The following is a 23,743-nucleotide window of genomic DNA, read 5'->3' as shown; positions in this document are numbered from 1 at the left end:
CCCCAAAGGGCAATGTTGAAAATGAATTTGCATATTGTGCAAGATTTGTAGCTGGCATGAGCGATGCTTGTTGCAGTCAATATTCTGGCATTGTAAAGAAAGATTTCCATGATTTTAGTCCCTTGAAATTGGTGTCTTTTCATATTATCAGTCTTTAGGAGTACTGTTGGTTTGTCAACATGGCTTCAGGACAGGGCTCTCGCTTCTCACCAAGGATACTGTACCTGCTGCGTCATAAGCTCCAAATTCTCTTCAATTTCCGTGGAGAGAATGGATTTAGAGTTTTGAAGTAATTTTTGAATGCCTGACCTCAGTCAGGTTTTCTTGTCCAATGTGAATAAACAGATGCCATCCAGGCTTTTTTTTCTGCCTGAGTACTGTTTCTGCTTAGCAAAAGTGCTCCAGCGTATTACAATGCACAGCATTATTTCAGCAGCCTTTCCAAAAAAGACAGCACCAATCTATGCACTTTCCCAATGCAGATGCTGTCACGACACTAGGTTTTTTCACTCTTGATGCTTTCTTCCTTCTGTGTTTCGCATTACCCTGATAGCTGAGCCCTCGCTGACTCTTCTCAAGTGTGTCTCCGCGTGCCATGATAGTCCTGCAAGCAACTACTCATATTGAAAACAATACATATAGATTGCGTCAGATACCGGACTGATCAATTGCCTCCACAGGCCCCTTCTCCTCTTCAAAGCACCAGTATAGTTCGACTCCTTGCTTTAGTTCGTAACAACAAACAAATGTATTGCACACTACTGAACAAGCAAGGAATTAACAGAAGTTTAAGACGTACCTTTTCAACGTTCATGCATAACTTTCCTAACTCCGTGTTTACGGGAAACCAGTAAATGGTCTGCAAAGATAAAAGCAAAATACTGCGGATGCTGGAAATATGAAACAAAAACAAAAATTGCTGGAAAAACTCAGCCGGTCTGACAGCATCTGTGGAGAGGAAGACAGAGTTCACGTTTCGAGTCCGTATGACTCTTCATCAGAACTCCATCAGAAGTGCTCTGCAAAGCTGCGGTAAACTGAGTGTAATCCACCGCCAGATTTTACCGATCTGTCTGGCTTTTCTTCAACAGCTATGGCTGCTCTCTTCTTGAATGTCACGCTTCGTGGCACCCAGTCGCATTATTTTTGAAGGCTCCCAAGCGACAGTCATTGATTGAAAGACTTTTGTTTGCAATGTACGAATTGTCCAACCAATTCATAGTTAGCTTCTGATCAGACACATCAAGATAAAGAGAGACTTGCGTTTATTTATCACTTCTTATGGCCACAGGACGTCCCAAATGTCGTCACAGCTAATCAAGTATTTGTGACGTCTAGTCACTGTTGTGATGTAGGAAATGCGGCAAATAATGTGCGCACAACAAACAGCAATGTGATAATCACCAGGTAAAATCTTGTCATGAAGTGGATTCAAGACAAAATATTGCTTAGGCTACTGGGGAAGAACATGCTGCTCATATCTGAACAAAATAACCAGCGCGGTTTCTTTTCAACTGTATAGCTTCAGTCCACTCTACAAAAAGCAGCCTCGGGACAAGCAACTTGGAAGTTGAAACTTTGGTCGAGCTAAGTGAGGGTGTTATATCTGTCAGTGAAGCTGCTCCTTGAGAACCTTATCATTATGACTGAATAAATCGTACCAATGCCAAGCCTCACTCAGAGATCCATGTCACATTTACCCCCAAATGTTTCGGAGTTCCACATGTGACAAGACATGCCTGCGTTTTAGCTTTTAAATGCAGCTTTTGTGCAAAAGTACAAGCATGTACTGTAGCACTCATGCCTCTCAGTTGCAGTATTGTAGTTTCAAGACAAGTTGCAAGGTTGCAATGGAAAAATGCAGTTGACGCACAAGTGATTTACTGAGGGTGCGCTGCGCTGTCAGAAGTGTTATGATGTGCATTCTACGTGAATCCGAGGCCACATCTCCCTCCTCTTGGGACGTTAATAGATCCCATGGCGCTATTCCAATGAATAGCAGGGGGCTCCTCCCTGGTGTTGTGGACAATATTTAGCTCTCGGTCAGCATCAAAAACGACACACACTATCTCCTCATTACCGCATTGCTGTCTGGCGTTTGCAAGTTACCTGCGCGTTGTCGACATTAGAGCAGTGAACACATTTCAAACCTACTTCATTGGCTGAAAAGTGTTATCAGATGCGTGGCAATGATCAAAAGCGCTTTCTAAATGTGTCGCTGTTTATACATATTAAGCCTTGACGAGAGTGCACAAAAAATCAACTTCCCCAAAGTGCAATGTTGTAAATGAATTTGCATATCGTGCAAGATTTGCAGCTGGCATGAGCGATGCTTGTTGCAGTCAATATTCTGGCATTGTAAAGAAAGATTTCCATGATTTTAGTCCCTTGAAATTGATGTCTTTTCATATTCTGAGTCTTTCGCAGAATTGTTGGTTTATTACCATGGCTTTTGGAGAGGGCTGTCCCTTCTCACTCATAGTATTGCACCCACCAGTTTATGGGCTCCAAATTCTCTTCAAGTTGTATATTTTTTTAAAATATTCATTGACGGAATGTGGGCTTCGCTGGCTGAGCCATCATTTAATGCCCATTCCTACGTGACCTTGAGAAGGTCGTGGTGAGCTGCCTTCTTGACCCCTGCAGTCTATGTGGTGTGTGTACACCCACAGTGCTGTTAGGAAGGGACTTCCAGGAATTTGACCCAGGATCAGTGAAAGAACAGCGTTAAATTTCCAAGTCAGGATGGTGAGTGACCTGGAGGGGAACTTCCAAGTGGTGGTGTTCCCACCTATCTGCTGTCCTTGTCCTTCTCAGTGGTAGTGGTCATAGTAATCCAAAGTCCAGGACTACGTGCTGAGGGACGCACTAAAGTTTGGCGCAGCCGCCGCAAAGGCGCAATGGGGAAGGGTCGCTGTCTAAGACCTTTCTGCCACAGGGCACCGAGAGACTGGGAACTGTTTAAATCCCCTCGGGCCGTACAGCTCAAAATGAAAGGCTGTAAATGATTGTAATATTGTTTGCACTGATGCACCTGGTGATACATTTTGTAAAAGTTGAACCGGATTGTACCCTTGTAATGGTGTTTTTGAAATGGTTTGGAATGTGGCTGAAGATATTTTATGAATAAATTATATTTTTGCAAAAAAAAAATCCTCTAGATAAAGGGGGAAAAAACGTGTCCAACATCGCCCTCATACTGATGGCCACCTTTGTGTGTGGCTGCATCAAGCGGTGCGTAGACCCTCAGTACGCAAACACCAAGTGTCACTATGTGCTGAGGTTCTACCTCTCCCCGGTGTTGCGAAGGATGGGTCTGGCCACGCTGCCGCGGAACGCTCCAAGTAGTTGGACCGTGCCGTACCACCTGTCCCCCGTGGAAAAATTTATGCAGAAAAACACCTTTGACCACAAGTCCATCAGGCAGTGGTCAGCACGTAACGTCTTAGAGGCCCTGAGGGAAATGGAGAGGGTGGATCCTGTGGGATGGTTCCCCGAGCAGACTGTCAAAGTCATTTGGCAGAATGCCTCATCGCCAGAACATTCCAACTAGCACCAAGACGTGGCTTGGCTGGTGGTGAGAAAGGCCCTCCCCGACAGATCCTTCCTACACGCCAGGAGTCTCACCCCCTCTGCACGTTGCCCTCGAGGTGGCTGTGGTGGGGAAGAGACCGTTGTTCACCTCCTTGTGGATTGTGCCTTTGCAAAGAAGGTCTGGAGAGAGATGCAGTGGTTTCTGTCGAGGTTCATCCCGAGCAGTTCTGTGACACAGGACTCTGTGCTCTACGGGCTGTTGCAAGGGACACACACCGAGACAAACATCAACTGCAGCTGGAGGATCATCAACTCGGTGAAAGACGCACTTTGGTCTGCCCGAAACTTGTTGGTCTTCCAGCACAAAGAGTTGTCCCCGACCGAGTGTTGTGGACTGGCGCAATCCAAAGTCCAGGACTACGTGCTGAGGGACGCACTAAAGCTGGGGCCGCTGCCGCAAAGGCGCAATGGGGAAGGGTCGCCACCTAAGACCTTTCTGCCACAGCGCACCGAGGGGCTGGGAACTGTTTAAACCCCATCGGGCTGTACAGCTCAAAATGAAAGGCTGTAAATGATTGTAATATTGTTTGTACTGATGCACCTGGATTGTACCCTTGAAATGGTGAATTTGGAATGGTTTGGAATGTGATTGAAGATATTTTATGAATAAAGTATATTTTTGCAAAAAAAAAGCCTTTTACTAAAGATTTCCGTGGAGAGGAGCACTCAGAGTTTCAATCAATTTTTTGTGGTCCTGCTTTAGTGGGGCTGTCTTACGAACCAAAAGAAAGATTGATCTTATTAAGGGTTTTATTATTTGCTGAGGGAGCGTTTCTTTCGGAGCTTTCTCAAATACTATGCATTAGGACGCGCTTTTAGAGTGCTCTGCGTGTGCTTGGTGTTTGCGTGATGGGCCAAAGGGTCTTTTTTTCTGTCATGTAAATGCTTCAATGAGATTATTGCAAGTTCTATTTATGCCTACCAGTCATGAATACAGGGGTGAGGGGAATAGGGACCTAGACCAAAATGAATTGTCCAAAATAATTCCTATACTCCCAAGATATGTCTGTGCATAAAGATTGTGTACATGGATCTAACTTTGTATGTTATTTTATCCTGAACAATGCTTTCCCAACGTCACTGGCCCCATCCTCTCTGCACTATATTGACATACTCTAATATGGAGGGAACAGGTGTTTAACATTAAAATCACTGGCCTGAGAAAAAAACACTTGATCAACAACAGATCTACAAATTATTTCAGGACAACTTGAGTGAGTTATTTGAAAGTACATACCTGGCAGGGGAGAGACCATGATCATGCTTCTGCCAGGGCAAGGTCGTGAAGCCAATGCTATAGCCAATCGAACCCAATACCATGGGGTATCACACACCGTCCAAGTCACGGAGAAGGACAGCGAAGGAGGAGCACCTATGGATCGGCCCTTCTTCGACAAGAGGATCTTGTTAAAGGTGTGTGGTTTTGAAGCTGCGGAGATCTACACCCTGCAGGACTTCTCCAGCGCTGGATGTTTCGATGTGACGTTCAAGCGAGTGGCAGACTGCGTCAAGCTCCTGAAGGTGTTCGAGGAGAAGAGAGACATGCCAGAGATGAAGATCCTGATGGCGGAGCCGCTCTTTGCTCTGCCGTTGCAATGGGACTGGGTGGTGACGGTGCATCTCTACAACCCCTTCGTCCCTGTCACTGACGTGCTCACCTTCCTCACCAGGTACTTCGATAAGGTGGGGAGCTGCACCGAGGCTAGAGACAATTTGGGGATCTGGACAGGCAAACACCAGTTTAAGGTCACGCTAAAGACCGACGGTAAGGGAGCCACTTTCCACCCTCCTTCCAGATTCGCTATCGGGGGAAGCCGTGGCTACCTGGTCTACGCTGGGCAACCCAAACATTGTCGCTCATGCGGCAAGGCTGGTCATGTGGTGGCCAACTGCGGCGCCTCCCTCTGCAAGAACTGCAAACAGGAAAGGCACCAGACAAAAGACTGCAAACAGGCTAAGTGCCGCAACCTGTGTGGGGAGGCAGGTCACCTCTACAGGACCTGCCCCAAACGCTGCCGTACTTACGCACAGGCAGCCAAAGCCAACAAGGGGGAAGCAGAAGAAATGCTTCGTGTTACTCCGACCACCAAGGCCCCCAGGGAGCTCAACGGGACAAAGGAGGACACAGAGAGAGACAAGGTGGAGGAGGAGATTGAGGCAATAGATAGCCAATCAACAGCACTACCCCTGAACCTCCCAGTCCTCAGGAGAGCGAATCAATGGAGGAGGAGGCGGCATTGGAAAAGCAGCAGGGGGAGTGGCAGACGGTGAAGAGAGCCAGAAAGAAGCAGGAGCTAAGAAGGAACCAAGCCATTTCCCAGACAAGTGGCAAGAGGCGCCTCCCATCCGACATGGATGACAAAGGCAGCAGCCCTTCGGACGAAGAAGTGCCAGGGCGGCACCGACAGAAAAAGCGGCAAAGCTCTAGGGAGTTGGATGACGAGACACCCGAGCTCCAGAACATTGGAGACAATGAGGACACCAGCGCACCCCAACTTTGCCTGCAACCCGAAGAGGCCAGTGAATCCTGGCCCCAGGAATCTGGGAGCAGTGAGACGATCAGCGCACCTCATCTCTGGGAAGCCGGGAACAGCAACGCCCCAGAGGGGGTAAGGTTTGGAGAAGCTTCTCCAGCAAAGGTCATCTCAAACCCCGCTCTCTGCGCGAACCCCCAGATGCCACCCGAGCAGCACAATGCCAATGAGGACTTCCTCAGCCCATCCAAAGTGAAGGAATTTGAGCTCACTACGGGTATGAAGGAGCAGAGTAAAGGCCTGGGACTCTCAGAGACAACAGGTTTGGTAGGAGAATAAATGTTTTAAAATGGGTTTAAAGATTGTATCCATAAATGTGCGTAGCATTAAATCTACTACGCGATGTGTTGCGACCTTGGACTACCTTCCGAAGGTCAAAGCTGACCTGTTTCTGCAAGAGTGGGCGATACCGCACCTCAGCTCCTACAGGCAATGGACACGATCTGGTCGGGCGGAAACGACTCTCTTGGTCTGCCCAAAACTTGCTGGTCTTCCAGCGCAAAGAGTTGTCCCCGACCGAGTGTTGCAGACTGGCACATTCCCAAGTCCAGGACTACGTGCTGAGTGGTGCTCTAATGCTTGGGACAGCTGCCGCAAAGGCGCAATGGGGAAGGGTCGCTGTCTAAGACCTTTCTGCCACAGTGCACCGAGGGACTGGGAACTGTTTAATTCCCCTCGGGCAGTACAACTCAAAATGAATGTCTACAAATGATTGTAATATTGTTTGTACTGATGCACCTGGTGATACATGCGGTAAAAGTTGAACCTGATTGTACCTTTGTAATGGTGTTTCTGAAATGATTTGGAATGTGATTGAAGATATTTTATGAATAAAGTATATTTTTGCAAAAAAAAACAGCCTTTTACTAAATATTTCCGTGGAGAGAATAGATTGAGAGTTTTGAAGCAATTTTTGAATACCTGACCTCAGTCAGGTTTTCTTGTCCAATGTGAAAAAACAGATGCCATTCAAACTTATTTTTCTGCCTGAGTACTTTTTCTGCTTACCAGCAGTGCTCCAGCGTATTACAATGCACAGCATTATTTCAGCAGCCTTTCCAAAAAAGACTGAACGAATCTATGCACTTTCCCAATGCAGATGCTGTCACGACACTAGGTCTTTTCACTCCTGATGCTTTCTTCCTTCTGTGTTTATCATTCCCCTGATAGCTGAGCCCTCGCTGCCTCTTCTCAATGTGTCTCCGCGTGCCCTGATAGTTCTGCAAGCAAACTCCTCATCTTGAAAACAATACCCATAGATTGCGTCAGCTACCGGATTGATCAATTGCCTCCACAGGCCCCTTCTCCTCTTCAAAGCACCAGTATAGTTCGACTCCTTGCTTTAGTTTGTAACAACAAACAAATGTATTGCAAACTACTGAACAAGCAAGGAAATAACAGAAGTTTAAGACGTACCTTTTCAACGTTCATGCAAAACTTTCCTAACTCCGTGTTTAATGGAAACCAGAAAATGGCCTGCAAAGATAAAAGCAAAATACTACGGATGCTGGAAATCTGAAACAAAAACAAAAATAGCTGGAAAAACTCAGCATGTCTGACAGCATGTGTGGAGAGGAAGACAGAGTTCACGTTTCGAGTCCGCATGACTCTTCATCAGAACTCCATCAGAAGTGCTCTGCAAAGCTGCGCTAAACTGAGTGTAATCCACCGCCAGATTTTACCGATCTGTCAGGCTTTTCTTCAACAGCTATGGGTGCTCTCTTCTTGGTATAGTTCGACTCCTTGCTTTAGTTTGTAACAACAAACAAATGTATTGCAAACTACTGAACAAGCAAGGAAATAACAGAAGTTTAAGACGTACCTTTTCAACGTTCATGCATAACTTTCCTAACTCCGTGTTTAAGAGAAACCAGTAAATGGTCTGCAAAGATAAAAGCAAAATACTGCGGATGCTGAGTCACCCCAATTCTGTGAAATTCAGCCTGTTAACTCTGTTTCTTGATCCACAGAAGCTTTTTTTCGAAAAATATATTTTATTCATAAAATGTATAAGAGTACATTATGAAAGATTCAAATTGAAAATTACAGGAAGCACAATAAAATTCCACCTGTCTCCATAAAGCATGTTCCTCTCTTGAGCTGCCTCAATACAATTGTAATATTCTTGATATTTACAGCATACATTCCATGCAGGCATACAGCCTGAAGACAAAACATTTCAAATTGAAAATTAGAGAAAGTGCAATAGAATTCAACTTTTACAGCATGTTCCACTCTGAGGTGCCTCAATACAATTTCAATACTCTTGATATTCACAATATACATTCCACGTCAGCCCGAGGGGTTCCACACAGTTTTCAGCCCCTGGTGCACTATGGCTGAAAGGCCTTAGATGGCAACCTTTCCCCATTGTGCCTCTGCGGCACTTTCCACAAGCTTTAGTGCATCCTTCAGCACTTGGAATGTTCCAGACTGCAACACTCGGTCGAGGACACATCTTTGCACTGCATCCTGGAGGCAGCCTGTAGAGCACAGAGTCGTGTATCACAGAGCTGCTCAGGATGAACCTCAACAAAAGGTTTTTTTAAAAATCACTCATTTATTACTTTCTACAATGTTAAAAAAGGTAATTTCACAACAAGGCAATAATGTTGTCAACCATCCAGACCCTTGAAACCACTTAAACTTCCATAGTTAAACATTGCGAAATTTGACCATTGAGAGCCCGAGCTGTCGATCAAGCAAAGTTTCCCCTGGGGCGCAGCCACAGACCTTCTTTGCAAAGGCACATTCCAGAAAGAGGTGGACAATATTCTCTTCCCCATAGTCACCTCGAGGGCAACGTTCGAAGGGGTTGAGACTCCAGGTGTGTAGGAAAGATCTGACGGTGAGGGCCATTCTCACCAACGGCCAAGATACGTCTTCGTGCTTGTTTGAAAGTTCTGGTGATGAGGCATCCTGCCAAATAACTTTGACAGGCTGTTCAGGGAACCATCAAACATGATCGACCATCGTCTTTTCCCACAGGGCCTCTAGGATGATATGTACAGACCACTGCCTGGTGGACGTGTGGTCAAAGGTGTTTTTCGTCATAAACTTTTCCACAAGGGAGGAGGACATGCCTATCTACGCAATGGAGCCAGCCAGGGCGGGAGTGCCAGGTGCAGGCTTTTGACAGGAACTAGCCCGCAACCTTTAAGGCAATCTCAAAAATCATACAGCCAAGGAACGACGTCAGGGATCACAGAATCGGGACCCACCTGCTATTTTTAAAGGCTTCAAGAGTTATCACAATTCGGTGAAAAGTTCAGCGTGTTAACTCTGCTTTTTGCTCCACTGATGCTACCAGACCTAATGAGTATTTCTACCACTTTATTTTTTTTTCCAGATTTCCAATCACTGCAGTGCCTTAAATAAAAAGAGAAAATGCGGGAAAAACTCAGCAGATCCGGCAACATCTGTGGAGAGAGAAACAGAGTTAACGTTTCAAGGCTGTATGACTCCTCTCTGCAGTACCTTGCTCTCCTCTTCCTCTGGAAGTTGCTGTCGCTCACTACTCCAGACTTTGGGCTTCCTTTCCCTCACTTTTCATGGGAGCTTGCACAAAGAGTTTGAGGGAAGCAATGATAACGTCTTGAGCAGCACAGTACCCACAGTCTACAACTTCTCCTTCCCTGGGACGTGGTCAGGTAGGCCCTGCCCACTTATTTGCATAACTAGAATGCTGTGTGATATGTCAACAGTTATTCCTCTTTCTGTAGGACATTGGTGATTTTTAGTTAATTGTTTTTATTAAAATCTATATCAAGTAAACTGGTCGTTCTCTGGTATCAATGTTGACAGGCAATAGTTTACTTAGTGTGATGTTAAAGTGCTAAGGGCGTGGTGGGAAGAGAGAAGTGGCGCCATGAAAATTAGTACACTCTGGTTTTTCTTCAGATGGTATAAATCTTTCGCCAGCGAAAATGGCGACCAAGCGAAATGATCTGCTCACCCTCGTCGCTTATGAGGATGATTCCGACTCGGAAACTGATACGGAGACCGCCACGAAAGGAGGGCTGGTGTCTGCTGCATATGGCGATGATGATATCAGCAGAATGGAGCAGGCAGATGAGCTTGGGGAAGAGGACGAGAGCAGCAGTCCACTGGAAGGTGAAGATTCAGAAACAGAGCTGCTGGAGGCAGATGGTTTAAAAGACATCCTCGACGTGCAGAAGAAGAATCCGCAGGAACTGGTTGCTTCGTTTTCAGAAAAAGTGAGGAACATGTCGCCTGATGACATCAAACTGCCTCCCGAGCCCATGGGGAGGTGCTCCAATCAATTACAGGAGAAAATTCAGAAGCTGTACGACCGAAAGCTGAGTGAAGGCCTTGACATGAACAACATCATTCAGAGAAAAAAGGAGTTCCGCAACCCCAGCATTTATGAAAAACTCATTCAGTTCTGTGGCATTGTTGAACACGGTACAAACTACCCAAAGGACATGTTTGACCCCCATGGATGGTCAGAGGACTCGTACTATGAGGCATTAGCCAAGGCCCAGAAAATAGAAATGGACAAAATAGAGAAAGTCAAGAAGGAGCGAGCAAAGATTGAATTTGTGACCAGAACAAAAACAGGAACCAACACCAGTTCTGGCACAGCCACCACAACCACAGCAAGCACGACCGTGGCAGATTCCCAGAAAAGGAAGAGGAAATGGGACTCTGCAGTGCCTGCGACGACAATAGCTCAGCCGACAATCATTACCACCACCGCTACGCTACCAGGGGTCGTCACGGTAACCACCAGTGCCAGCGGGGCAAAAACCACGGTCATTTCCGCTGTGGGGACCATTGTGAAGAACGCCAAGCAATGAGCTCATGTCGAGAGTACTGTCTCTGGGTGGCCGCTGAGGTTAAGCCCTCATGGGTCAGGTTTACATTCTAGAACTTTCTTTTTCCTACTTACTGCTACCGATTCTCATCTCTACAGCTGGCTCACAAACAGGTTGGAAGAGTCCTTTACTACCCAATTTAGGGTCCTTCATGTCCCATATACGGTCAGCCTAAAAAAACATTACGCCTCCTTGATGAGTGGGGAACGGCGGCTGCAATTTCAATACTGAAGGGCTCTAAACTGGACATATAGTGACCTGTAACTTACCCTGTAAATTGGCTAGCTGGAGGAGATTGAGGGGTGGAATGGGTTGGGTGGGCAAGATGGGGAGAGGGTGGAGATAGGGAAGGGGGAAGGTGAGGCAACAGGGCAGCTGGTGATCACAGGTCTGGAAATCAAGCCTACATGTCTGGATATTGATGCTGCTTTCTGTCTGTCTCATGCTGTAACCTGTTGCACTTGTGCTATAAACAGTGACTGAGTGAACGCACGCTGCACACTTATGTATGATTGTAATGAAGCATTGTAAACTGCCGGCAGTGTAGAAGCACAAATAAAAGATTTTTACTTTCATGTTTTAAAAAAAAGGCTTTTACTAAACAACAAATACAGTGCCCACAATCCATTCTACAACATCAACTTCCTGCGGGAAGCGGCCACATAGGCCCCGCCCTCTCATTTACATAACTATAATGCTGTGCGAACGATTAATAGTTATTCGTCTTTTTAAAGGCTACTACCGATTTTTAGTTGATTGTTTTTATAAAACTCCATGTCAGTTATATTGGTCTTTCTCTAGTGTCGGAGTTGACTGTCGGTGCGTTGGTTCAGTATGATGTTAAAGAGCTAAGTGCGTGGTGGGTTGAGAGTTGGGTTGGTCGATAGCTTCGTATGCTCTGGTTTCTCTTCAGATCGTATAAATCTTTCGCCTTTTACTAAAGATTTCCGTGGAGAGGAGTGCTCAGAGTTTAAATTAATTTTTTAGTGGTCCTGCTTTAGTGGGGCTGTCTTACGAACCAAAAGAAAGATTGATCTTATTACGGGTATTATTATTTGCTGAGGGAGCGTTTCTTTCGGAGCTTTCTCCAATACTATGCATTATGACTGGCTTTTAGAGTGCTCTGCGTGTGCTTGGCGTTTGCGTGATGGGCCAAAGGGTCTTTTTTTTCTCATGTAAATGCTTCAATGAGATTATTGCAAGTTCTATTTATGCCTACCAGTCATGAATACAGGGGAGAGGGGAATAGGGACCTAGACCCAAATGAATTGTCCAAAATAATTCCTATACTCCCAAGATATGTCTGTGCATAAAGATTGTGTACATGGATCTAACTTTGTATGTTATTTTATCCTGAGCAATGCTTTCCCAACTTCACTGGCCCCATCCTCTCTGCACTATATTGACATACTCTAATATGGAGGGAACAGGTGTTTAACATTAAAATCACTGGCCTGAGAAAAAAAACACTTGATTAGCAGCAGATCTACAAAGTATTTCACGATAACTTGAGTGAGTTATTTGAAAGTACTTACCTGGCAGGGGACAGACCATGAGCATGGTTCTGCCAGGGCATGGTCGTGAAGACAATGCTATGACCAATCGAGCCCCATACCATGGGGTATCAAACACCGTCCGAGTCACGGTCAAGGACAGCGAAGGAGGAGCACCTATGGATCGGTGATGAGGCATCCTGCCAAATAACTTTGACAGTCTGCTCAGGGAACCATCAAACATGATCGACCATCTCCTTTTCCCACAGGGCCTCTAGGATGATATGTACAGACTCGCCTGGTGGACTTGTGGTCAAAGGTGTTTTTCGTCATAAACTTTTCCACAAAGGAGGAGGACATGCCTATCTACGCAATGGAGCCAGCCAGGGCGGGATTGCCAGGTGCAGGCTTTTGACAGGAACTAGCCCGCAACCTTTAAGGCAATCTCAAAAATCATACAGCCAAGGAACGACGTCAGGGATCACAGAATCGGGACCCACCTGCTATTTTTAAAGGCTTCAAGAGTTATCACAATTCGGTGAAAAGTTCAGCGGGGGGTTAACTCTGTTTTTTGCTCCACTGATGCTACCAGACCTAATGAGTATTTCTACCACTTTATTTTTTTTTTTCCCAGATTTCCAATCTCTGCAGTGCCTTAAATAAAAAGAGAAAATGCGGGAAAAACTCAGCAGATCCGGCAACATCTGTGGAGAGAGAAACAGAGTTAACGTTTCAAGGCTGTATGACTCCTCTCTGCAGTACCTTGCTCTCCTCTTCCTCTGGAAGTTGCTGTCGCTCACTACTCCAGACTTTGGGCTTCCTTTCCCTCACTTTTCATGGGAGCTTGCACAAAGAGTTTGAGGGAAGCAATGATAACGTCTTGAGCAGCACAGTACCCACAGTCTACAACTTCTCCTTCCCTGGGACGTGGTCAGGTAGGCCCTGCCCACATATTTGCATAACTAGAATGCTGTGTGATATGTCAACAGTTATTCCTCTTTCTGTAGGACATTGGTGATTTTTAGTTAATTGTTTTTATTAAAATCTATATCAAGTAAACTGGTCGTTCTCTGGTATCAATGTTGACAGTCAATAGTTTACTTAGTGTGATGTTAAAGTGCTAAGGGCGTGGTGGGTAGAGAGAAGTGGCGCCATGAAAATTAGTACACTCTGGTTTTTCTTCAGATGGTATAAATCTTTCGCCAGCGAAAATGGCGACCAAGCGAAATGATCTGCTCACCCTCGTCGCTTATGAGGATGATTCCGACTCGGAAACTGATACGGAGACCGCCACGAAAGGAGGGCTGGTGTCTGCTGCATATGGCGATGATGATATCAGCAGAATGGAGCAGGCAGATGAGCTTGGGGAAGAGGACGAGAGCAGCAGTCCACTGGAAGGTGAAGATTCAGAAACAGAGCTGCTGGAGGCAGATGGTTTAAAAGACATCCTCGACGTGCAGAAGAAGAATCCGCAGGAACTGGTTGCTTCGTTTTCAGAAAAAGTGAGGAACATGTCGCCTGATGACATCAAACTGCCTCCCGAGCCCATGGGGAGGTGCTCCAATCAATTACAGGAGAAAATTCAGAAGCTGTACGACCGAAAGCTGAGTGAAGGCCTTGACATGAACAACATCATTCAGAGAAAAAAGGAGTTCCGCAACCCCAGCATTTATGAAAAACTCATTCAGTTCTGTGGCATTGTTGAACACGGTACAAACTACCCAAAGGACATGTTTGACCCCCATGGATGGTCAGAGGACTCGTACTATGAGGCATTAGCCAAGGCCCAGAAAATAGAAATGGACAAAATAGAGAAAGTCAAGAAGGAGCGAGCAAAGATTGAATTTGTGACCAGAACAAAAACAGGAACCAACACCAGTTCTGGCACAGCCACCACAACCACAGCAAGCACGACCGTGGCAGATTCCCAGAAAAGGAAGAGGAAATGGGACTCTGCAGTGCCTGCGACGACAATAGCTCAGCCGACAATCATTACCACCACCGCTACGCTACCAGGGGTCGTCACGGTAACCACCAGTGCCAGCGGGGCAAAAACCACGGTCATTTCCGCTGTGGGGACCATTGTGAAGAACGCCAAGCAATGAGCTCATGTCGAGAGTACTGTCTCTGGGTGGCCGCTGAGGTTAAGCCCTCATGGGCCAGGTTTACATTCTAGAACTTTCTTTTTCCTACTTACTGCTACCGATTCTCATCTCTACAGCTGGCTCACAGACAGGTTGGAAGAGTCCTTTACTGCCCAATTTAGGGTCCTTCATGTCCCATATACGGTCAACCTAAAAAAACATTACGCCTCCTTGATGAGTGGGGAACGGCGGTTGCAATTTCAATACTGAAGGGCTCTAAACTGGACATATAGTGACCTGTAACTTACCCTGTAAATTGGCTAGCTGGAGGAGATTGAGGGGTGGAATGGGTTGGGTGGGCAAGATGGGGAGAGGGTGGAGATAGGGAAGGGGGAAGGTGAGGCAACAGGGCAGCTGGTGATCACAGGTCTGGAAATCAAGCCTACATGTCTGGATATTGATGCTGCTTTCTGTCTGTCTCATGCTGTAACCTGTTGCACTTGTGCTATAAACAGTGACTGAGTGAACGCACGCTGCACACTTATGTATGATTGTAATGAAGCATTGTAAACTGCCGGCAGTGTAGAAGCACAAATAAAAGATTTTTACTTGCATGTTTTAAAAAAAAGGCTTTTACTAAACAACAAATACAGTGCCCACAATCCATTCTACAACATCAACTTCCTGCGGGAAGCGGCCACATAGGCCCCGCCCTCTCATTTACATAACTATAATGCTGTGCGAACGATTAATAGTTATTCGTCTTTTTAAAGGCTACTACCGTTTTTTAGTTGATTGTTTTTATAAAACTCCATGTCAGTTATATTGGTCTTTCTCTAGTGTCGGAGTTGACTGTCGGTGCGTTGGTTCAGTATGATGTTAAAGAGCTAAGTGCGTGGTGGGTCGAGAGTTGGGTTGGTCGATAGCTTAGTATGCTCTGGTTTTTCTTCAGATCGTATAAATCTTTCGCCTTTTACTAAAGATTTCCGTGGAGAGGAGTGCTCAGAGTTTAAATTAATTTTTTAGTGGTCCTGCTTTAGTGGGGCTGTCTTACGAACCAAAAGAAAGATTGATCTTATTACGGGTATTATTATTTGCTGAGGGAGCGTTTCTTTCGGAGCTTTCTCCAATACTATGCATTATGACTGGCTTTTAGAGTGCTCTGCGTGTGCTTGGCGTTTGCGTGATGGGCCAAAGGGTCTTTTTTTTTCTCATGTAAATGCTTCAATGAGATTATTGCAAGTTCTATTTATGCCTACCAGTCATGAATACAGGGGAGAGGGGAATAGGGACCTAGACCCAAATGAGTTGTCCAAAATAATTCCTATACTCCCAAGATATGTCTGTGCATAAAGATTGTGTACATGGATCTAACTTTGTATGTTATTTTATCCTGAGCAATGCTTTCCCAACTTCACTGGCCCCATCCTCTCTGCACTATATTGACATACTCTAATATGGAGGGAACAGGTGTTTAACATTAAAATCACTGGCCTGAGAAAAAAAACACTTGATTAGCAGCAGATCTACAAAGTATTTCACGATAACTTGAGTGAGTTATTTGAAAGTACTTACCTGGCAGGGGACAGACCATGAGCATGGTTCTGCCAGGGCATGGTCGTGAAGACAATGCTATGACCAATCGAGCCCCATACCATGGGGTATCAAACACCGTCCGAGTCACGGTCAAGGACAGCGAAGGAGGAGCACCTATGGATCGGTGATGAGGCATCCTGCCAAATAACTTTGACAGTCTGCTCAGGGAACCATCAAACATGATCGACCATCTCCTTTTCCCACAGGGCCTCTAGGATGATATGTACAGACTCGCCTGGTGGACTTGTGGTCAAAGGTGTTTTTCGTCATAAACTTTTCCACAAAGGAGGAGGACATGCCTATCTACGCAATGGAGCCAGCCAGGGCGGGATTGCCAGGTGCAGGCTTTTGACAGGAACTAGCCCGCAACCTTTATGGCAATCTCAAAAATCATACAGCCAAGGAACGACGTCAGGGATCACAGAATCGGGACCCACCTGCTATTTTTAAAGGCTTCAAGAGTTATCACAATTCGGTGAAAAGTTCAGCGGGGGGTTAACTCTGTTTTTTGCTCCACTGATGCTACCAGACCTAATGAGTATTTCTACCACTTTATTTTTTTTTTCCCAGATTTCCAATCTCTGCAGTGCCTTAAATAAAAAGAGAAAATGCGGGAAAAACTCAGCAGATCCGGCAACATCTGTGGAGAGAGAAACAGAGTTAACGTTTCAAGGCTGTATGACTCCTCTCTGCAGTACCTTGCTCTCCTCTTCCTCTGGAAGTTGCTGTCGCTCACTACTCCAGACTTTGGGCTTCCTTTCCCTCACTTTTCATGGGAGCTTGCACAAAGAGTTTGAGGGAAGCAATGATAACGTCTTGAGCAGCACAGTACCCACAGTCTACAACTTCTCCTTCCCTGGGACGTGGTCAGGTAGGCCCTGCCCACATATTTGCATAACTAGAATGCTGTGTGATATGTCAACAGTTATTCCTCTTTCTGTAGGACATTGGTGATTTTTAGTTAATTGCTTTTATTAAAATCTATATCAAGTAAACTGGTCGTTCTCTGGTATCAATGTTGACAGTCAATAGTTTACTTAGTGTGATGTTAAAGTGCTAAGGGCGTGGTGGGTAGAGAGAAGTGGCGCCATGAAAATTAGTACACTCTGGTTTTTCTTCAGATGGTATAAATCTTTCGCCAGCGAAAATGGCGACCAAGCGAAATGATCTGCTCACCCTCGTCGCTTATGAGGATGATTCCGACTCGGAAACTGATACGGAGACCGCCACGAAAGGAGGGCTGGTGTCTGCTGCATATGGCGATGATGATATCAGCAGAATGGAGCAGGCAGATGAGCTTGGGGAAGAGGACGAGAGCAGCAGTCCACTGGAAGGTGAAGATTCAGAAACAGAGCTGCTGGAGGCAGATGGTTTAAAAGACATCCTCGACGTGCAGAAGAAGAATCCGCAGGAACTGGTTGCTTCGTTTTCAGAAAAAGTGAGGAACATGTCGCCTGATGACATCAAACTGCCTCCCGAGCCCATGGGGAGGTGCTCCAATCAATTACAGGAGAAAATTCAGAAGCTGTACGACCGAAAGCTGAGTGAAGGCCTTGACATGAACAACATCATTCAGAGAAAAAAGGAGTTCCGCAACCCCAGCATTTATGAAAAACTCATTCAGTTCTGTGGCATTGTTGAACACGGTACAAACTACCCAAAGGACATGTTTGACCCCCATGGATGGTCAGAGGACTCGTACTATGAGGCATTAGCCAAGGCCCAGAAAATAGAAATGGACAAAATAGAGAAAGTCAAGAAGGAGCGAGCAAAGATTGAATTTGTGACCAGAACAAAAACAGGAACCAACACCAGTTCTGGCACAGCCACCACAACCACAGCAAGCACGACCGTGGCAGATTCCCAGAAAAGGAAGAGGAAATGGGACTCTGCAGTGCCTGCGACGACAATAGCTCAGCCGACAATCATTACCACCACCGCTACGCTACCAGGGGTCGTCACGGTAACCACCAGTGCCAGCGGGGCAAAAACCACGGTCATTTCCGCTGTGGGGACCATTGTGAAGAACGCCAAGCAATGAGCTCATGTCGAGAGTACTGTCTCTGGGTGGCCGCTGAGGTTAAGCCCTCATGGGTCAGGTTTACATTCTAGAACTTTCTTTTTCCTACTTACTGCTACCGATTCTCATCTCTACAGCTGGCTCACAGACAGGTTGGAAGAGTCCTTTACTGCCCAATTTAGGGTCCTTCATGTCCCATATACGGTCAACCTAAAAAAACATTACGCCTCCTTGATGAGTGGGGAACGGCGGCTGCAATTTCAATACTGAAGGGCTCTAAACTGGACATATAGTGACCTGTAACTTACCCTGTAAATTGGCTAGCTGGAGGAGATTGAGGGGTGGAATGGGTTGGGTGGGCAAGATGGGGAGAGGGTGGAGATAGGGAAGGGGGAAGGTGAGGCAACAGGGCAGCTGGTGATCACAGGTCTGGAAATCAAGCCTACATGTCTGGATATTGATGCTGCTTTCTGTCTGTCTCATGCTGTAACCTGTCGCACTTGTGCTATAAACAGTGACTGAGTGAACGCACGCTGCACACTTATGTATGATTGTAATGAAGCATTGTAAACTGCCGGCAGTGTAGAAGCACAAATAAAAGATTTTTACTTTCATGTTTTAAAAAAAAGGCTTTTACTAAACAACAAATACAGTGCCCACAATCCATTCTACAACATCAACTTCCTGCGGGAAGCGGCCACATAGGCCCCGCCCTCTCATTTACATAACTATAATGCTGTGCGAACGATTAATAGTTATTCGTCTTTTTAAAGGCTACTACCGTTTTTTAGTTGATTGTTTTTATAAAACTCCATGTCAGTTATATTGGTCTTTCTCAAGTGTCGGAGTTGACTGTCGGTGCGTTGGTTCAGTATGATGTTAAAGAGCTAAGTGCGTGGTGGGTTGAGAGTTGGGTTGGTCGATAGCTTAGTATGCTCTGTTTTCTCTTCAGATCGTATAAATCTTTCGCCTTTTACTAAAGATTTCCGTGGAGAGGAGTGCTCAGAGTTTAAATTAATTTTTTAGTGGTCCTGCTTTAGTGGGGCTGTCTTATGAACCAAAAGAAAGATTGATCTTATTACGGGTATTATTATTTGCTGAGGGAGCGTTTCTTTCGGAGCTTTCTCCAATACTATGCATTATGACTGGCTTTTAGAGTGCTCTGCGTGTGCTTGGCGTTTGCGTGATGGGCCAAAGGGTCTTTTTTTTCTCATGTAAATGCTTCAATGAGATTATTGCAAGTTCTATTTATGCCTACCAGTCATGAATACAGGGGAGAGGGGAATAGGGACCTAGACCCAAATGAATTGTCCAAAATAATTCCTATACTCCCAAGATATGTCTGTGCATAAAGATTGTGTACATGGATCTAACTTTGTATGTTATTTTATCCTGAGCAATGCTTTCCCAACTTCACTGGCCCCATCCTCTCTGCACTATATTGACATACTCTAATATGGAGGGAACAGGTGTTTAACATTAAAATCACTGGCCTGAGAAAAAAAACACTTGATTAGCAGCAGATCTACAAAGTATTTCACGATAACTTGAGTGAGTTATTTGAAAGTACTTACCTGGCAGGGGACAGACCATGAGCATGGTTCTGCCAGGGCATGGTCGTGAAGCCAATGCTATGACCAATCGAGCCCCATACCATGGGGTATCAAACACCGTCCGAGTCACGGTCAAGGACAGCGAAGGAGGAGCACCTATGGATCGGTGATGAGGCATCCTGCCAAATAACTTTGACAGTCTGCTCAGGGAACCATCAAACATGATCGACCATCTCCTTTTCCCACAGGGCCTCTAGGATGATATGTACAGACTCGCCTGGTGGACTTGTGGTCAAAGGTGTTTTTCGTCATAAACTTTTCCACAAAGGAGGAGGACATGCCTATCTACGCAATGGAGCCAGCCAGGGCGGGATTGCCAGGTGCAGGCTTTTGACAGGAACTAGCCCGCAACCTTTAAGGCAATCTCAAAAATCATACAGCCAAGGAACGACGTCAGGGATCACAGAATCGGGACCCACCTGCTATTTTTAAAGGCTTCAAGAGTTATCACAATTCGGTGAAAAGTTCAGCGGGGGGTTAACTCTGTTTTTTGCTCCACTGATGCTACCAGACCTAATGAGTATTTCTACCACTTTATTTTTTTTTTTCCAGATTTCCAATCTCTGCAGTGCCTTAAATAAAAAGAGAAAATGCGGGAAAAACTCAGCAGATCCGGCAACATCTGTGGAGAGAGAAACAGAGTTAACGTTTCAAGGCTGTATGACTCCTCTCTGCAGTACCTTGCTCTCCTCTTCCTCTGGAAGTTGCTGTCGCTCACTACTCCAGACTTTGGGCTTCCTTTCCCTCACTTTTCATGGGAGCTTGCACAAAGAGTTTGAGGGAAGCAATGATAACGTCTTGAGCAGCACAGTACCCACAGTCTACAACTTCTCCTTCCCTGGGACGTGGTCAGGTAGGCCCTGCCCACATATTTGCATAACTAGAATGCTGTGTGATATGTCAACAGTTATTCCTCTTTCTGTAGGACATTGGTGATTTTTAGTTAATTGTTTTTATTAAAATCTATATCAAGTAAACTGGTCGTTCTCTGGTATCAATGTTGACAGGCAATAGTTTACTTAGTGTGATGTTAAAGTGCTAAGGGCGTGGTGGGAAGAGGGAAGTGGCGCCATGAAAATTAGTACACTCTGGTTTTTCTTCAGATGGTATAAATCTTTCGCCAGCGAAAATGGCGACCAAGCGAAATGATCTGCTCACCCTCGTCGCTTATGAGGATGATTCCGACTCGGAAACTGATACGGAGACCGCCACGAAAGGAGGGCTGGTGTCTGCTGCATATGGCGATGATGATATCAGCAGAATGGAGCAGGCAGATGAGCTTGGGGAAGAGGACGAGAGCAGCAGTCCACTGGAAGGTGAAGATTCAGAAACAGAGCTGCTGGAGGCAGATGGTTTAAAAGACATCCTCGACGTGCAGAAGAAGAATCCGCAGGAACTGGTTGCTTCGTTTTCAGAAAAAGTGAGGAACATGTCGCCTGATGACATCAAACTGCCTCCCGAGCCCATGGGGAGGTGCTCCAATCAATTACAGGAGAAAATTCAGAAGCTGTACGACCGAAAGCTGAGTGAAGGCCTTGACATGAACAACATCATTCAGAGAAAAAAGGAGTTCCGCAACCCCAGCATTTATGAAAAACTCATTCAGTTCTGTGGCATTGTTGAACACGGTACAAACTACCCAAAGGACATGTTTGACCCCCATGGATGGTCAGAGGACTCGTACTATGAGGCATTAGCCAAGGCCCAGAAAATAGAAATGGACAAAATAGAGAAAGTCAAGAAGGAGCGAGCAAAGATTGAATTTGTGACCAGAACAAAAACAGGAACCAACACCAGTTCTGGCACAGCCACCACAACCACAGCAAGCACGACCGTGGCAGATTCCCAGAAAAGGAAGAGGAAATGGGACTCTGCAGTGCCTGCGACGACAATAGCTCAGCCGACAATCATTACCACCACCGCTACGCTACCAGGGGTCGTCACGGTAACCACCAGTGCCAGCGGGGCAAAAACCACGGTCATTTCCGCTGTGGGGACCATTGTGAAGAACGCCAAGCAATGAGCTCATGTCGAGAGTACTGTCTCTGGGTGGCCGCTGAGGTTAAGCCCTCATGGGTCAGGTTTACATTCTAGAACTTTCTTTTTCCTACTTACTGCTACCGATTCTCATCTCTACAGCTGGCTCACAAACAGGTTGGAAGAGTCCTTTACTACCTAATTTAGGGTCCTTCATGTCCCATATACGGTCAGCCTAAAAAAACATTACGCCTCCTTGATGAGTGGGGAACGGCGGTTGCAATTTCAATACTGAAGGGCTCTAAACTGGACATATAGTGACCTGTAACTTACCCTGTAAATTGGCTAGCTGGAGGAGATTGAGGGGTGGAATGGGTTGGGTGGGCAAGATGGGGAGAGGGTGGAGATAGGGAAGGGGAAAGGTGAGGCAACAGGGCAGCTGGTGATCACAGGTCTGGAAATCAAGCCTACATGTCTGGATATTGATGCTGCTTTCTGTCTGTCTCATGCTGCAACCTGTCGCACTTGTGCTATTAACAGTGACTGAGTGAACACACGCTGCACACTTATGTATGATTGTAATGAAGCATTGTAAACTGCCGGCAGTGTAGAAGCACAAATAAAAGATTTTTACTTTCATGTTTTAAAAAAAAGGCTTTTACTAAACAACAAATACAGTGCCCACAATCCATTCTACAACATCAACTTCCTGCGGGAAGCGGCCACATAGGCCCCGCCCTCTCATTTACATAACTATAATGCTGTGCGAACGATTAATAGTTATTCGTCTTTTTAAAGGCTACTACCGTTTTTTAGTTGATTGTTTTTATAAAACTCCATGTCAGTTATATTGGTCTTTCTCTAGTGTCGGAGTTGACTGTCGGTGCGTTGGTTCAGTATGATGTTAAAGAGCTAAGTGCGTGGTGGGTTGAGAGTTGGGTTGGTCGATAGCTCAGTATGCTCTGGTTTCTCTTCAGATCGTATAAATCTTTCGCCTTTTACTAAAGATTTCCGAGTGCTCAGAGTTTAAATTAATTTTTTAGTGGTCCTGCTTTAGTGGGGCTGTCTTACGAACCAAAAGAAAGATTGATCTTATTACGGGTATTATTATTTGCTGAGGGAGCGTTTCTTTCGGAGCTTTCTCCAATACTATGCATTATGACTGGCTTTTAGAGTGCTCTGCGTGTGCTTGGCGTTTGCGTGATGGGCCAAAGGGTCTTTTTTTTCTCATGTAAATGCTTCAATGAGATTATTGCAAGTTCTATTTATGCCTACCAGTCATGAATACAGGGGAGAGGGGAATAGGGACCTAGACCCAAATGAATTGTCCAAAATAATTCCTATACTCCCAAGATATGTCTGTGCATAAAGATTGTGTACATGGATCTAACTTTGTATGTTATTTTATCCTGAGCAATGCTTTCCCAACTTCACTGGCCCCATCCTCTCTGCACTATATTGACATACTCTAATATGGAGGGAACAGGTGTTTAACATTAAAATCACTGGCCTGAGAAAAAAAACACTTGATTAGCAGCAGATCTACAAAGTATTTCACGATAACTTGAGTGAGTTATTTGAAAGTACTTACCTGGCAGGGGACAGACCATGAGCATGGTTCTGCCAGGGCATGGTCGTGAAGACAATGCTATGACCAATCGAGCCCCATACCATGGGGTATCAAACACCGTCCGAGTCACGGTCAAGGACAGCGAAGGAGGAGCACCTATGGATCGGTGATGAGGCATCCTGCCAAATAACTTTGACAGTCTGCTCAGGGAACCATCAAACATGATCGACCATCTCCTTTTCCCACAGGGCCTCTAGGATGATATGTACAGACTCGCCTGGTGGACTTGTGGTCAAAGGTGTTTTTCGTCATAAACTTTTCCACAAAGGAGGAGGACATGCCTATCTACGCAATGGAGCCAGCCAGGGCGGGATTGCCAGGTGCAGGCTTTTGACAGGAACTAGCCCGCAACCTTTAAGGCAAT

At 45.7% G+C, this 23,743-nt stretch overlaps 1 long non-coding RNA gene, 3 other non-coding genes and 5 pseudogenes across 4 annotated transcripts; 8 read left to right on the top strand and 1 right to left on the bottom strand.

The window, feature by feature from the left end:
• Positions 1 to 8,102: 8,102 nt before the first annotated feature.
• Positions 8,103 to 9,448, bottom strand: LOC144690108 (uncharacterized). The gene is made up of 3 exons (XR_013578748.1): positions 9,350 to 9,448; positions 8,364 to 8,611; positions 8,103 to 8,222 (listed from the first exon to the last, which is right to left on the bottom strand). It is a non-coding gene; the product is annotated as an uncharacterized LOC144690108 (long non-coding RNA).
• A 606-nt stretch (positions 9,449 to 10,054) lies between these two features.
• On the top strand, positions 10,055 to 10,948 carry LOC144690050 (SAP30-binding protein pseudogene; annotated as a pseudogene).
• Positions 10,949 to 11,859: 911 nt separating this feature from the next.
• On the top strand, positions 11,860 to 11,974 carry LOC144690195 (U5 spliceosomal RNA). The gene has a single exon (XR_013578796.1). It is a non-coding gene; the product is annotated as a U5 spliceosomal RNA (small nuclear RNA).
• Positions 11,975 to 13,670: 1,696 nt separating this feature from the next.
• LOC144690049 (SAP30-binding protein pseudogene) lies at positions 13,671 to 14,564 on the top strand (annotated as a pseudogene).
• A 911-nt stretch (positions 14,565 to 15,475) lies between these two features.
• LOC144690200 (U5 spliceosomal RNA) lies at positions 15,476 to 15,590 on the top strand. The gene has a single exon (XR_013578802.1). It is a non-coding gene; the product is annotated as a U5 spliceosomal RNA (small nuclear RNA).
• Positions 15,591 to 17,286: 1,696 nt separating this feature from the next.
• LOC144690048 (SAP30-binding protein pseudogene) lies at positions 17,287 to 18,180 on the top strand (annotated as a pseudogene).
• A 911-nt stretch (positions 18,181 to 19,091) lies between these two features.
• On the top strand, positions 19,092 to 19,206 carry LOC144690256 (U5 spliceosomal RNA). The gene has a single exon (XR_013578841.1). It is a non-coding gene; the product is annotated as a U5 spliceosomal RNA (small nuclear RNA).
• Positions 19,207 to 20,901: 1,695 nt separating this feature from the next.
• On the top strand, positions 20,902 to 21,795 carry LOC144690047 (SAP30-binding protein pseudogene; annotated as a pseudogene).
• A 911-nt stretch (positions 21,796 to 22,706) lies between these two features.
• Positions 22,707 to 22,813, top strand: LOC144690213 (U5 spliceosomal RNA; annotated as a pseudogene).
• The last annotated feature ends 930 nt before the right edge of the window (positions 22,814 to 23,743 follow it).

The sequence above is a fragment of the Cetorhinus maximus genome, chromosome 14 (assembly GCF_964194155.1).
Source record: "Cetorhinus maximus chromosome 14, sCetMax3.hap1.1, whole genome shotgun sequence".
Taxonomy (NCBI): domain Eukaryota; kingdom Metazoa; phylum Chordata; class Chondrichthyes; order Lamniformes; family Cetorhinidae; genus Cetorhinus; species Cetorhinus maximus.
Note: the sequence above shows the minus strand (reverse complement) of the source record. Positions and strands in the feature narration are given on the sequence as shown.